We start from the raw sequence: 15,232 nt of genomic DNA on the forward strand, positions 1-15,232 counted from the left end.
GGTTGACCGAAGAAAAACGTCCAACCGCATAGGTGAGTCGGCGGAGCCGACGAACTGAAAAATTTCGCCGCTGGTAGGTTTTTTATTTTCCGATTTTTTCAAAAAACTAAGGTCCTCTAACATGTTTTCTCACAGGGATGGGTATAAAATCGGCCAAAACCGGCCAAGACTGGTTAAAAACGACCAAGTTGAGGCAAACTGTTGCCGCAGGCGGCGATACCGCTGTGTCAGAATTTTGAAATTGGCTGAAAAAATTAACACCAATTTTGGATTTTTGGGGTAGTTTTAGGTATATAAATGGTGTTTTAATCTCCGTAGAAAAATTCAGGAAATCCGGGACCGCCAGTAGGCGCAGTAGAAAGTTCGATATTTCAGACACCGATTTGGATAAAAATCCATCATCTTACTCATTGTTATAGAATTAAAGCTTAATAATCAGTAATAAGGTATTTTGTGTAATCTATAAAATTTTGAGAATAATTATAAATTACCAATAGAGGTAGAAACTGGTTGGTCATTTATTTGTTGTCTTGTTTAACTGATTATTAAATTTACAACTTTAAATATATGATGATATACTTGAATGATTAATTGATTCAATTGTGTTTCTTTGATATATATATTGCTTGTTTTGCGTGATTTGCGGTTGATTTGTAAAATCGGTAATTAATATACAAACAGAAAATTGATTGGTCGTGTGAATTAATGAATGGTAACTTTACTGGATATCCTGAGAGATGATGGACGGACCAGGTATATAGGGAACCCTACCGTGAACGTTGCCTCATACTGGATGGGGTATCAAGGATTGACGCTCATACCGGACGGGGTATGGGGACAGTCCCTTTTACTCTCATACCGGACGGGGTATTGATGGATGATACTTTTGGCACTCATACTGGACAGGGTATGGGGATGGCCGATTAGTTGACAATATTGAATATTAGTTCATGCATAGTGGGACATCCCTATAGACCCCCAAAGATATTAGTAGGCAAATAAAAAGGAAAACTTATTGTTTTTGCATACTTGAATATGAGATTAGAATGTTGTTTGGGTTATTATCTTTATAGGTCGATTTTGCAAATCTCGCAACGATAAATATATGCAAAAAATGGTGTTTTTTATGATAAATGAATTTATTTAAGTCAAGAGCTCCATTGGTTATTTTTATTATTTTTACCAACCTTCAGTTTCTGTATCGGTGAGTAGTGTGATCTTCTTACTGGACTAGTATAGCTCACCCTTTCATTAACTATTTCATATCAAGAGGACCAAGAGTCAGATCCCGATCAATAAGAGGGTTGTAAATAGTTCACCACCCGAACTCCCTTCGAAAGCTAGTAAAGGTTGTCCTAGAATTCTCAGTTATTAGCTTTTTGTTTATTTCCTTGATTTTCGTAATTTCTTTTAGAATGGTCAATTCCTATAACCCTATTAGGCATTCTAAATTATTATGTAAGGAATGTAAACTCTAAACTCTATTGTTTTGCTTTTGCATTTAATTCATGGCTTTATTTCTTTTTTAAGTTATGGGCTTATACAAATGTTATCAGAGTCGCATTTCTCGGAAATAGTCCTTACACAAAAACCTTAGGAAACACCAAAAAAATAAATTATCACTTAACTATTCCTTGTGAAATGTCAGTACAAATAGATGAGGAGAGGAAGACCCCCATTAAACTGAGTAGCCCGAGAGAGTTCGCTTCGAGAGAATGTTGACCGACTATTTAAAATGTTGGAGAGACTCATCGCTGCCCTACAGGCCTGGAAGGAAAGGAGGGAGCTATCTGACCCTCCTCCCCTGCCACAATTTGAGCCACCCCTACAACGGGAGGATCCTGAGCCACTCCGGTATTACCCTGCTCCTCCACAGTACCATCCAGCACCACCATAGTATAGGCTGGTGCCCCAACTGCATCACTTGGTACCACCATAATATGGTTCGATGCACCAACCATATCACCCGGCACCACCACAGTACAATCTGATACATCCACTATATCATCCAGTATCACCACAGAGCCATCCGGTCCCTCCTCAGCACAATCCAGTCCCTCTTCTACGGGACCTAGTTCCACCCATGATGGACCCAAACTACATTAAGATGTACAAAGGACTAAACCCATCTACTTTTGCAAGGGCATACTCCTTTGAAGAGGCTAAGTATCAGTTAGTTGAGACAGAGAAGACTTTCATGACTCTTGGACTGGTTCCTGAACAGAGAGTCATACTCACCACATATATGCTGGTGGGAGAAGTAGGTCGCTGGTGGCAACTCAAGCAGGCCACCCTGCCTGTTCTAGTCACTTAGGAATAGTTCTTGATGGCCTTCAATGCAGAGTACCTTCTAGAGCATCTCCGACATCTGAAGGAAATGAAGTTTGCACACCTGGTCCAGGGTGATATGACTGTGTCAGAATATGCCCAAAAATTCCTAGAATTGGGTCGGTATTCCCTTGAGAGCATGATGTATAAAGATAGAAAGACAAAAAAGTTTGAGTGGGGCCTCCGTCCTGAGATTAGACAGCAGCTGTATGTGTTCGAGTTCACTATTTACTCAGCCTTTCTGACCAAGGCACAACTAGTGGAGAGGAACCTTCGCATCTTTCCTCCAGTAGTAAGGAACATCAGGCCCCCAGTTTCACACCGCATACTAGCACCCACTCCACTTGTTCAGCAAAACAGGAGACCTAGGCCAGTGACTAAGGCTCCTCCTAAGATTCTAGCAACAGGACGTAGTAGGACTTGCCAGCACTATGGCGAAAATCATAGGGACTGACCCTACTATCGCCTCAATAATATTTGTCGTATATGTGGAAGTGCCCAACATTACACGAGAGAGTGCCCGAGGAATCAGAATCATGCCAGACCTCCCATCTAGGGTAGAGTTTACAACCTCACTCAGCAAGATGCAGAGGCTAACCAATATGTGATATAGGCTACGTACACTATTAATAATCATCTTGCACATATTTTGATTGATATTGGTGCCTCACATTCATTTGTCTCACATGCTTTTATACCAAACTTGAATGTATTACCTGAAAGACTTGATTCTGTATTGTCTGTGTCTGTTCTTAGGAGTAAGACACTAATATGGGAGGTTATATACAGAGCCTGTATCATAGATATAGTAGATAGAAAATTGAGTGTGGACCTAATAGAGATTGACACAGAAGACTTTGATGTAATCCTAGAAATGAACTAGTTAGCAGCGTATCACACCACCGTATATTATTTTCATAAGAAACTTGTATTCAACCTCCCTAATGAAGAGTAATTTACAAATTAATAAAATTCTTTAAACATTATTCTCTCATGGTAATTTTCTTATTATCAAGTGCTTTAACTCGGCTGTTTTCTCTAATTAGGCGAACCTAAGAAAGAAATTTTTATTCAAGAGATTCCGGTAGTCTAAAAATTTTTGGATGTGTTTCTAGATGAACTACTGGACTACCAGTGGAAATAAAAGTTGAATTCATCATTGATCTTCAGTCGGGCACCCAACCTATCTCGGTTGCCCCTTACCGCATGAGTCGTGTTGAGATAGAAGAGCTGAGGAAACAGATTAATGAATTGTATGATAGTGGATTCCTCGGACATAGTGTGTCCCCTTGGGGTGTCAGAGTCACATTTGCAAGGAAGAGGATGGGACATTAAGGTTATGTATTAACTACAAAGGACTGAATAGGGTCACGATCAAGAACAAGTACCCCTTCCCGAGGATCGATGACCTTTTTGATCAGTTGTAAGGTGCCTAAGTCTTCTCCAAAAAGACCTGCATTCATATTATCATTAGGTAAAGATAATGGCAGAAGACATTCTCAAAATAGCTTTCCGAACCAAGTATGGATACTATGAGTTCCTAGTCATGGCATTTGGACTAACTAATGCACCAGCTATCTTCATGGATTTGATTAATAGGATTTTCAGAAAATTTCTGAATCAGTTCGTCATTACATTTATCGATGATATCCTGATTTATTCAAAAAGAAGAGAGGAACACGTTCACCATCTGACTCAGATTTTGCAGGTTCTTAGAGAAAAGAAATTGTATACAAAATTGAGTAAGTGTGAGTTCTTACTCAAGCATACTACCTTCTTATGACACATCATATCAAGAGATAGAGTATCAGTGAACTCCAAAAAAGTTGAGGCAGTGCTCAGTTGGGAGAAATTGAACTCGGTCAAGGAGATTCGTAGCTCTCTGGGGATGATAAGTTATTACTGCAAGTTTGTGGAATGATTTTCTAGCCTAGCTGCTCCTTTAACTCGGCTCACAAAGAAGAACGTCAAGTTTGAGGGAAACAAAGACTATGAAAGGAGCTTTTCATAACTAAAGAAGTTGTTGACCACTGCACCTGTATTAGCCTTGCCGAGCAGGACAGGTGAATATACAGTTTATAGTGATGTCTCCTAACTAGAGTTGTGTTGTGTTCTGATGCAGCATGGGAATGTCATAGCCTATGGAGGCAGTTGAAGAATCATGAGAAAAACTACCCCACCCATGACTTAGAACTTGCCGCGATTATCCACGCATTGAAGACTTTGCATCATTACTTGTATAGGGAGACTTTTTAGATCTATACTGACCATAAGAGCTTGAAACACATATTCACTCAAAAAGATCTCAACATACATTAGAGACGATGGATAGAACTCCTCAAGGACTACGATTGCAATATCTTGTATCACTCAGGTAAGGGCAACGTGGTAGCTGATGCACTTAGCAGAAAAAGTGCAGATATATTAGTTTACCAAATGATTTCAGAATACAGGGTAGTAGGGGCCGCACAATAGGTACGACTTCAGGACCTGAAGAGAGTTACATGTTTGACCCACCTGACTGTTCAACCTGAGTTGATCTAGAGAATAAAGGAAGCCCAATTTGTCGATTCCACCTTAGTAGCCCTCAGGAAAGATGCAGAACAAGGAGTAAATTTAGAATTTTGACTCTCTGATGATGGGTTGCTCAGATTTCAGGACAGGGTGTGTGTTACATGTGACAGTGAGCTGAAAAAGGACATCATGACAGAGGCTCATAGCTCAAAATTTGTCATGCATCCCGGAAGCACTAAGATGTATCAAAGTATGCGACCCCGATTTTGGTAGAACAGGATGAAAAAAGAGGTGGCCGACTTTGTTTCCAAGTGTTTGGTGCGTTAGCAAGTCAAAGCAGAGTATCAATACCCAGGTGGGCTACTTCAGTCGTTACCGATTATGGAGTGGAAGTGGGAACACATCACAATAGATTTCAAGATAGGATTGCCTAGGGCACGCTCAGGACATGACGCTATTTGGGTAATTATTGACCGGCTCACCAAGTCTTTCCATTTCTTGGCCATCAAGATGGCCGACCCCTTGGACAAGCTATCAAGAATGTATATCCGGAAGATAGTCAGATTATATGGAGTGACAGTGATAGTAGTATCCGACAAGAACCCCAGGTTCACTTCTCGGTTCTGGTCTAGCTTTCAACAAGTCATGGGAACAAAACTGTCTCTTAGTACCGCATTCCACCCTCAAACCGATGGACAATAAAAAAGGACAATCCGAACACTGGAGGATATGTTCTAAGCTTTTGTTCTTGACTTCGAAGGCCATTGGGATGATCATTTACCCTTAATAGAGTTCGCCTACAATAACAGCTACTAAACAAGTATTGGCATGGCTCCGTACGAGGTGTTATATGGCCGCCCATGCAGATCACTGTTATGTTGGGAAGACGTGGGTGATAGAAATTTGTTCGACCGAGATTTTGTAGAGGAGACTACAACTAAAATAGTTAAGATCAGGAAGAACATCCAAACGGCTCAAAGCAGGTAGAAGAGTTATGCAGACATCCGGAAGAGGGATTTAGAATTTGAGAAAGGTGATCGAGTGTTCCTTAAGGTCACTCCTTTCAAGAGAATCAGTAGGTTTAGCAAGAGGAAGAAGCTAAATACCCAGTTTATTGAGTCATTTAAAATCTTAGATAGAATTGGTACCGCCGCCTACAGACTGACACTACTTTCAGAACTATTAGAGTTCATAATGTGTTTCATGTGTTCATACTACGCAAGTACAACTCGGACCCCTCTCACATCTTGGCCCATGAGCCCCTTTCACTACAAGAGGATCTGTTCTATGAGGAGGTATCGGTGGGTATTGTGGACCGAAAGGCAGAGTACTCCGCAACTAGAAAATTTCCTTCATTAAGGTCCTATGACAGAATCACACACAGAGAGATGACACATTAGAGTTAGAATCAAACTTCAGAGCCCAGTATCCCCAACTGTTTGATTGAGTGAGAGGGAGATAAATTTGAGAGATCAAATTTCTTTTAAGGGGAAGAGAGTTGTAATACCCGGGCTTGGAATTTAGCCCAAAATTAATTTTAAATTTTAAAAAAATGTATACAAATATAATTCTAAAATTAATACATTTTTATTTAATGTGAAATTAGGAAAAAAAAATGGGTTGAGGATGAAATTAAAAATAATTTTAAAAATAAAATGGTGAAAATTTGGGTTTGGATGGTGTTTTTGAAAGAAAAATCAGAAACTGGTGATCAAAACGCAATTAAAAAAAATTGTGCCATGTAGGACCTCCCAGTCAGGAGGCCTAACGAACCAGAGCGTGCCGCGTGGCAGGGCACGCTGACTCGGTGCCACGCGGGAGCCACGCTGGCAATCCACGTGCCCATAATCGAACGACCTATATGCATTCTCGTGCGCGTGGACGGTCCGGATCTGTTTTCTCTTCAGGTACGATCGGACGATCGCGATTAAACGGAATGAACGGTCCAGATTTGTTCCCTCTTTAAACATAATCGGATAGTCGAGATCAAATTGCAATCAACGGTTCATATTCGTTTTCTCTTTAAACATGATCAAACGGTTGAGATCAAACGTGATGAACGACCCATATTTAAGCGAGACGGGTATAAATATCTTTGCATCACATCGAACCTAAACCCTAGCCGCCAGCCCCCTGCCGGATAAGAAGAACCAGTTGCCAAAAAAGGGAGCCGATTGCCGCCCACTGCCGCGTCGGAGCCACCTCAAACCCCAAAAAAGGTAAAAATTCTCTTATCCGCTCAAAATTTGATTCCGAGCACCCCCATGGCCAAATCAGAGCAAAAGGAACAACAGATGAACCAGAAACCGCGTGCAAAGCCTGGCACCGTCGCCGCGAGCAAAACCCAAAACTGCCTCCGATGAGCCCCTTCCCGTTTCCCATTTTATGCAATTTTTCCACCATCATGTTCACTGTTCTTTTTTCTATAAGTTGACCAAAGAAAAACTCTCAGCCACGTAGGTGAGCCAGCGGAGCTGCCGCACCGAAAAATTCTGCCGCCGGAAAGTTCTATGTTTTTCGAGTTTTTCGACCAACCGATGTCCCCTAACTTGTTTTCTCACAATAGTGCCGTTGTTTTCTCACAACCGGCAGAAACTGGCCAAAACTAGCCGAAAACAGCCAAGCCGAGGCAAACCGCCACCATAGTGGCGGTGTCGTCATCGGAGCATGATAGTGCCGTTGTGCCGGAATTCTGAAATTGGCCGAAAAATGTTTTTAATACTGATTTTGGGTTTTTTGGAGTATTTTAAGGTACTTAAAGCGTGTTTTAATCTCCGCAGAAAAATTCTGAAAATTCAGAGACCACCAGTAAGCACAGTAAAAAGTTTGGTATTTCGGACACTGATTCGGATAAGAATCCATCACCTTATTTTTTATTATGGAATTGAAGTTTAATAATAAGTAATATGGTATTTTGTGTAATTTAGAAAATTTTGAGAATAATTACAGGTTACCAATGGAACTGGAAACCAGTTAGTCATTTATTTGTTGTCTTGTTTAACTGACTATTAAATTTACAACTTTAAATATATGATGATAAATTGGAATGATTAATTAATTCAATTGTGCTTCATTGATATATATATATATTGCTTGTCTTGTGTGATTTGCGGTTGATTTGTGAAATCGGTAATTAATATGCAAACTAAAAATTGATTGGTTATGTGAATTAATGAATGGTAGCTTTATTGGATATTCTAGGAGATGGTGGACGGACCAGGTATATAAGGAACTCTACCGTGAACGTTGCCTCATACCGAACGGGGTATTGAGGATTGGTATTTTTGGAGCTCATACCGGACGAGATATGGAGACGGCTCGTTTCACCCTCATACCAGACGGGGTATTGAAGGATGGTACTTTTAGCACTCATACCAGACGGGGTATGGGGACGGCCGGTTAATTGACAATGTTGAATATTGGTTCACGTGTAGTGAGACATCCCTATGGGCACCCAGGGATACCAGTAGACAAATAAAAATAGAAAGTTATTGTTCTTACTCACTTGAATATGAGATTGAAATGTTATTTGGGTTATTGTCTTTATAGGTCGATTTTGAAAATCTCGCAACGGTAAATATATGCAATAAATAATTTTCTTCTTGATAAATAAATTTACTTAAATTAAGAGCTGTATTGATTATTTTTATATTTTTATCAATCTTTAGTTTCTGTATTGATGAGTAATGTGATCTTCTTACTAGGATAGCGTAGCTCACCCTTTCATTAAGTATTTCAAATCAAAATGACTAAGACTCAGATCTCGATTAATAAGAAGGTTGTGAATAGTTCACCACCCAGACTCCCTTCAAAACCTAGTGCAAGTCGTCCTAGAATGCTCATTTATTACCTTTTTGTTTATTTCCTTGATTTTCGTAATTTCTTTTAGAATGATCATTCTCGTAACCCTATTGGGTATTATAAATTATTGTGTAAGAAATGTAAACTTTAAATTTTATTGTTTCGCTTCCGCATTTAATTTATAACTTTATTTTCCTTTAAGTTACGAGCCTCTACAAAAAAAAAATACATTCAATTGACAAAATTAGATACTAAAGGTTAATTCTAATTGAAAATTTTTTGTATTTTATTAACACACTTCAATTGCTAGAAAAAAATTCATTTTTAACCTTACCTTATTTTATATTATAGCAATGATGATTAGAGAAGCAATGGTAGTAAAAGAGACTACGATAATAGTGACAACAATGATAAATGACAGTAATAATTTAGATAATAATAATAGAAGAACTTTTGAGTAAAATCATAATTGATTTTTAGCATACGAAATACTTTTAAAGTATACCCTGTAGAACAGAAAAAAAAAAGGTATTATAATGAGTATATTTTTAAATGTTACATTTTATTGATTTATTAATTTATTATTTTTAAAAATAAACTGTATCCACAATTTTATATTCATTATAAATTATTAAAGTAATTTTTATTTTAGAAATAAAAAGAATGATGATTTAAAATTAAAATTTATATTAAGAAAAATAAAATAAATGAACAATAAAAAAAATCATAATTTATTAAAAAATTAATATTTATTTAAATAACTGTAATACTTCTTATTTTTATTGGTATGTAGCTTTTAATTATTTTAACATTCATTATTAATTTTATAACATAATTAATTAAAAATATTTTATTTTTTATTAGAAATTTTTTTACAATGAAGTTAATTTTATTAAAATTCGTTTCCGAATTGCACAAAATAAACACCAGTGAGGAAATTCTGGGCTAAATTAATTTATATCATTCACAAAATTTAATTAAAGGGCCTTTCAAAAATGACGGTTTAGGCCTAATTTTATAATCTAAATTCATTTTACATTATTTTAAACATAATTAATTCTTAAATTATTAATATTTTCCAGCAAGCTTAAAACCCAATTAAACTATTAGTTGATTAATTAATTGATTTTTCTTACCACCTATATTAAATTATTTAATTAAATATATTACTTCGACCCAACTAATTAATTTCATGATTAATCTAGACATTATTTTAAGATTCATTGAGATCCAATCAAGATTTGGTGCAAGATTCAAGATTTAATCAGGATTATCACGATTAATTCAAGATTATCAAGACTCTTTTAAGAACTAATCAAGATTTTAAGATTTTTTTTTGGTAATATAATTATTGGGGTTTTACATGTAAGTTTAGACATAATCATTTAACTAATGTAATGTAATAGACTCTCTAACAAGTGATCGATCTAATTTTCATTGAGGTGTAATAATTTTTTTTTGAAAATAATATTTTAAAATTTTATTTAAACTAATTAGAAATTTAAGTTTGGTACTAACGAAATGTTTGTCTCACTGTATAAAATTAAAAACAAAAACAAAATAATTATTATCTGTCATATACTTATTACATTTTAATTAGTTAAATCATGATTACTTTGGAATTCTTGAATTAGAACTATTAATTGTAATTGCTAATTTTATTTTCAAGATTATTATATTATTACTTACTGAGATGTGTTTTAACTCTTTTATTAATATTTTTATTTTTAAAATTTGAATACCTTTAAAAATCATGATTATCATATGACTTGATCTTCAAAACTTTGAATTAATTGGATATTTTTTTAAAACATCGGTAAATATAGGACTACATATAAAAATAAAATAATTATATTTTATAAATAAATAAATAACTGACTAAATAATTAAACATTAAGGGACTGTAATTTGCCTAAACTATCTTTACTAAACTAGTATAATATCAAACTCGTAAACCCTAGTGTTATTTTATTATCTAAGTTCTAGAGGAGACCCTTAACGAACATGAATGAGGAGGAAGTGACAATGATAAGAATCTAAAATCGAGACTAACATTAACTAATATTTTTGTATTGATAGATAATATTTGAAAATTATATACTTTTTACATAATTTTCATTAAGTTTTTTGTTAGTTTGTTATAATAATTTTACTATTTGAAAAGATTTATATAGTAAATTATATATTACCAAAAGGCTTCTAATAAGAGCTTTCCGTTAACACTAAAATTAAGGGGAATGAAGGTGTAGTGAGAGAAAATTGACCCAAAAATCATCATTTTTCATTTACCGCATGACTTGTTGGCCAATTATGCCGCACCAAATATGCATTTTTTATTACCATTTAGGGTGATCCTTAAGCAAATTTACCAACTATTTAAACAAGTTTTGTAGTATGCTGGTATAAGAAAAAAAAAATAAAAGAGAAAAAAAAAAGAAAAAGAAAAAGAGATGCTAAAATGATGTCATTTTGGAAACTCCAAAACGACATTGTTTTGGATATAAAAAAAAAAAAAAAAACCAGAGGCATGTTCGCCTCTGGATGAGGAAGGATAAGGGGCATGAATGCCTCTGAAACCCATCAGAGAAGGAGAAAGAGTCGTACTGGACTCTCCTCCTGTAATATCTTGAAAATATATTCGAGTTAATTTCTTATATTTGATATATTTAATTTAGTTTTACATGTATTTGAAAATATATAATAAGGTTAAGGATATTAGAGTCAAACGTAAAAAGAATGTATAAGGATAAAAGAACTAGAATAAGTATGAAGAGGTATGGGAAAATGTGGGAATCTTTTAAATGAAGTAACATAATGAAAAGTGGTAACTATTAGATAAAATGACATAACAGAAAATGACAACATTAAATGAAGTGATATGTAAAAAGTAATAACTTTTAGATGAACTGACATCATAAAAAGTAATAACTTTTAGATGAAGTGGCATGTGAAAATACTTTTTAGATAAAATGACATGTGAAGAGTGGTTACCTTTTAAGTGGAGTGATATAATGAAAGGTGATAACTTTTAAATAAAATAGTATGACGGAATGGTGAAAAAATTTCCCTCGTCGCTCCCCACTCCTATAAATAGGGAATAGGAGAAGGGAGGAAGAAACATTCCGAATGAGAGAAAAATAGTAAAAAACATAGAAGTGAAGGAAGAAGAGGGAGTATGAAGTATATGATATTTGAGAGTATTTTGAGATTTAGATAAAAACTTTGAGGAAACTCTGCTAAATTTATGAAAGCATAGAAAGAGGAAGAGAAGAAGAATAAGGATCACAATCAAAAGAAAGTTATAAACCATTAGAAAGGTAAGCTTTTTCTTATGTTTTGAAATTCAGTTTCTAATTGATTTTTAGTATTAGTTTTTGAGCATTGTGTTGGATTTTTTTGAGTAAAGAAAGTGAAAAAAAATCATCATGAAACTTTGCCGAATGTTTTAGAGGAAAAAGTCATAAATAAAGCCAGAATTCTGCCAGAATTAAGACTAGGACTACTAAGGACCTAAGGTAAGTGAATATTGTGGATTTATAGTCTACGTAATTTTAAAGTATTTTACGTATTTTTAGTATAAAAATGTGCATGTGTTTTATTTGTCTTCTGTATTTACTACGTAAGTATTTGTTAAAGTTTTACTACGATATAAGTATTATTTCGCTTTGTATTTTTAAAATATAATTTTGATATGTGTGCATCACTCATTATGAAAAGAAATTTTTTCGAAAGCACCTGCATTATGCTATACTTCAATCTAACCGTACATAACCATTCTGTGTTTGGGTGTATTGGCGAAGTGATAAGTGTGTAGGCATACATAATCATTCTATGTTTGGGTGTATGGGGAAACAGTCTGATCTGTATGTCCTAATCGTTCCGTATTTGGGGGGTAACAGTGTTTCAAGGTACTCATGTATACCATTCCATGTTCGGGTACATGAAAAATCAGTGATAAGTATCTGTGCCTACACATAATGTGTGGTAAATGATTGATCCTCCATAATAGTGTTGAAGTATACAACATGAATATGTTTTCTGATTTATGCCTTCGTCTTCTGATTTGTATCTCTTTTGAAAAGATTATATGATATATGTTTTGTTGTGTGCAAAGAAACTATATATTGCATTTATTATACTGTGATTTCACAATATTATTTATTGAGATATTTTATCTCACCCTCCAAACATTAAAGATACTGCTGTAGAGTGAGCGGTGAGACAAAAAAAAATTTTGAAGTCTAAACTCTGATATTAAGGTTACTGTTTTTTACTTTTGTTTAATAATGTAAGTAAGAAAATTTAGAATCTCGTACATATGTTTATATTTTATATTTAAGGGATGTAACACTTCTACCACTCTTTTATTATTAATAAAGCTAAGTTATTTTACTTAACTCGAGTCTACATAATTTAAGGAAGCATGCTCCGGTCATTACCCTATGAAATGGGACGTGATTCGTGACACCTCCGTTCTGGCTTTAAAAGAAGAAGAGAGAATAACAAAGGAATGAAATTGTACGAATAGAGAGAAAGAGATCCATGCACAAAAAGAGAGAGAAAGAAAGAGAGAGAGAGAGAGATAGAGAGAGAGAGAGAGAGGCAGGCTGCAAGGGTTCTGACTTGGGTGAAGTGGATCATGGCGGAAATAGGCGAAAGCCGAGGTGGCTTTGCCTATGCACATTTGAGCTAGAAAAAAAAAACAGCGACCGGTTGATCTACTCAAAAAAGAAAGACGTGCGTGCAGTGGTCCTGTTTGGAGAAAGAATGCTGATTTGTGCACACAACATTGACTTGTGGCGATCCAACTGTAGGGATCTGTGCACAGGAGGGAGACGAAGCAGATCTAGTCACACGTGCCAATTTTGTGACAGTTATTGATAAGGTAGTGGTGGCACATGGTAGTTTCCGACAGTGGTGTATGGACACTCTAGTGACAGCGTGTGGAGGTGTGCAACAACGATTTTTTTTTCCGATGGTTACACATGGTGTGTTTTGAAATCCTAAAAACTTGAAAATACTTTAACTTGATTGAATTCTGTATGGTTTAAATCAATCCTGCATAATTAATTTAGTTGGTAATTTGAGTAGATAATTTAGAATTAGATTAATTATTCGCATGAGTGTTAGAGAGTATTGAACGTCGAGTTCACTGTTGACTCGAATTGAAATTCACTTTAACAAAAATAAGTATGTTCGTACCCTCAAATGTAGATTGATTTCGTTTAAGAGATTAAATAATGTTGCCTAAGAATATGTGTGTTTCATATTAATTAACAATTTAGTACAAAATATCGATAGGACCTTCCACTTGCATTTTGTGAATACTCTTAATGTTTTGTTAAAATCATTCTCCATGTTTATCTATGTTTTATTATACATTCTTTTAGTATTTTACTAGGTTCATTATGTATGCTTTTACTGTCTTGTTACATTTTAAATATAAAATAGGAATGAATGTTAAGAGGAGATATGTTTTTAAAAGGAAACCAATTTAAGATTTATTTAAGGTTTTGAGTAAATAATGATAATTAAAAATTAAGTATGGTGTAGGGAATTTAAATAGGGCGAGTGACTATAACTAGTTAACATAGCCTATTTAAACTTGAATATGAGATACCGAAAATAAAGGAGATATAGTAAGGTAAAATAACGAGGTTAATAGTAAAACTTAAATCTGTTTAACTGGTATCAACGAGGGGAGTGTGTGTGCGTAGCTAGGTTGGTAAGTGAAGTGTGGTGAACCCTATCCATGGATATAGTCTCAAGTAAACATGGTTGGAAGTCCCATATATAACCGTTTCATATTCACCCATATGTGGAAAGTGATTAGTGATACCCAATGCATAATAATTTCATGTTCAGGTGCATTAGAAAAGTTAAAGTGATGATGTGGTATATATATATGTGATAGAGAAGATCTTTAGTGCCCTCGTTAATACCGGCAGAAACGGCATCATGTGATAAAACTATTTATTAATAAAATAAAAAATGAATAAAAGTTAGCCTAGAGCCAAATATAAAGAATATGGTATAGAAAGTAATTGAAATGTAATGTTTAGTGAAGTGTTGTGCCCTCAAAGGGTGAATGGTAAGAATAATTATAATACGATGCTAGTGATGTGTTGCGTCTTAATGAGTGAATGATGAAACACAATATGTGAATAATGCAGTTGTAACTGATAAGTTAACATTTTGACAACACGTATTTTAAGAAAAAGAAAAAGTATTTGAAAATCTCTCTCGTCGAATGTTTTCTGTTTTTATATAAACTTAAATGAGATTACTCTATTATTTGATGGTACTTACCCACTTACTAAGCTCATTAGCTCACTCTGCTCATTATTATTATTTTTTTTCATATTAAGATACTCATAACTGCGCTCCTAAACAATGATAAAATTATTAGAAGATTTATTTAATTTATTTTAATAAGAACTTAAAATTAATTATTTCTTTTATTGCAAGCTTATCTTTGGATATTAGATACACTGTAGCAACCCCGAAAATTTAAAATGGAATTTATATTAAAAATATCAAATGCGGAAACGAAATCAAAATTTGAATAACATCCCTTACACTAAAACAA

Source organism: Carica papaya, chromosome 5, assembly GCF_054855325.1.
Source record: "Carica papaya isolate Zhongbai chromosome 5, ASM5485532v1, whole genome shotgun sequence".
NCBI lineage: Eukaryota > Viridiplantae > Streptophyta > Magnoliopsida > Brassicales > Caricaceae > Carica > Carica papaya.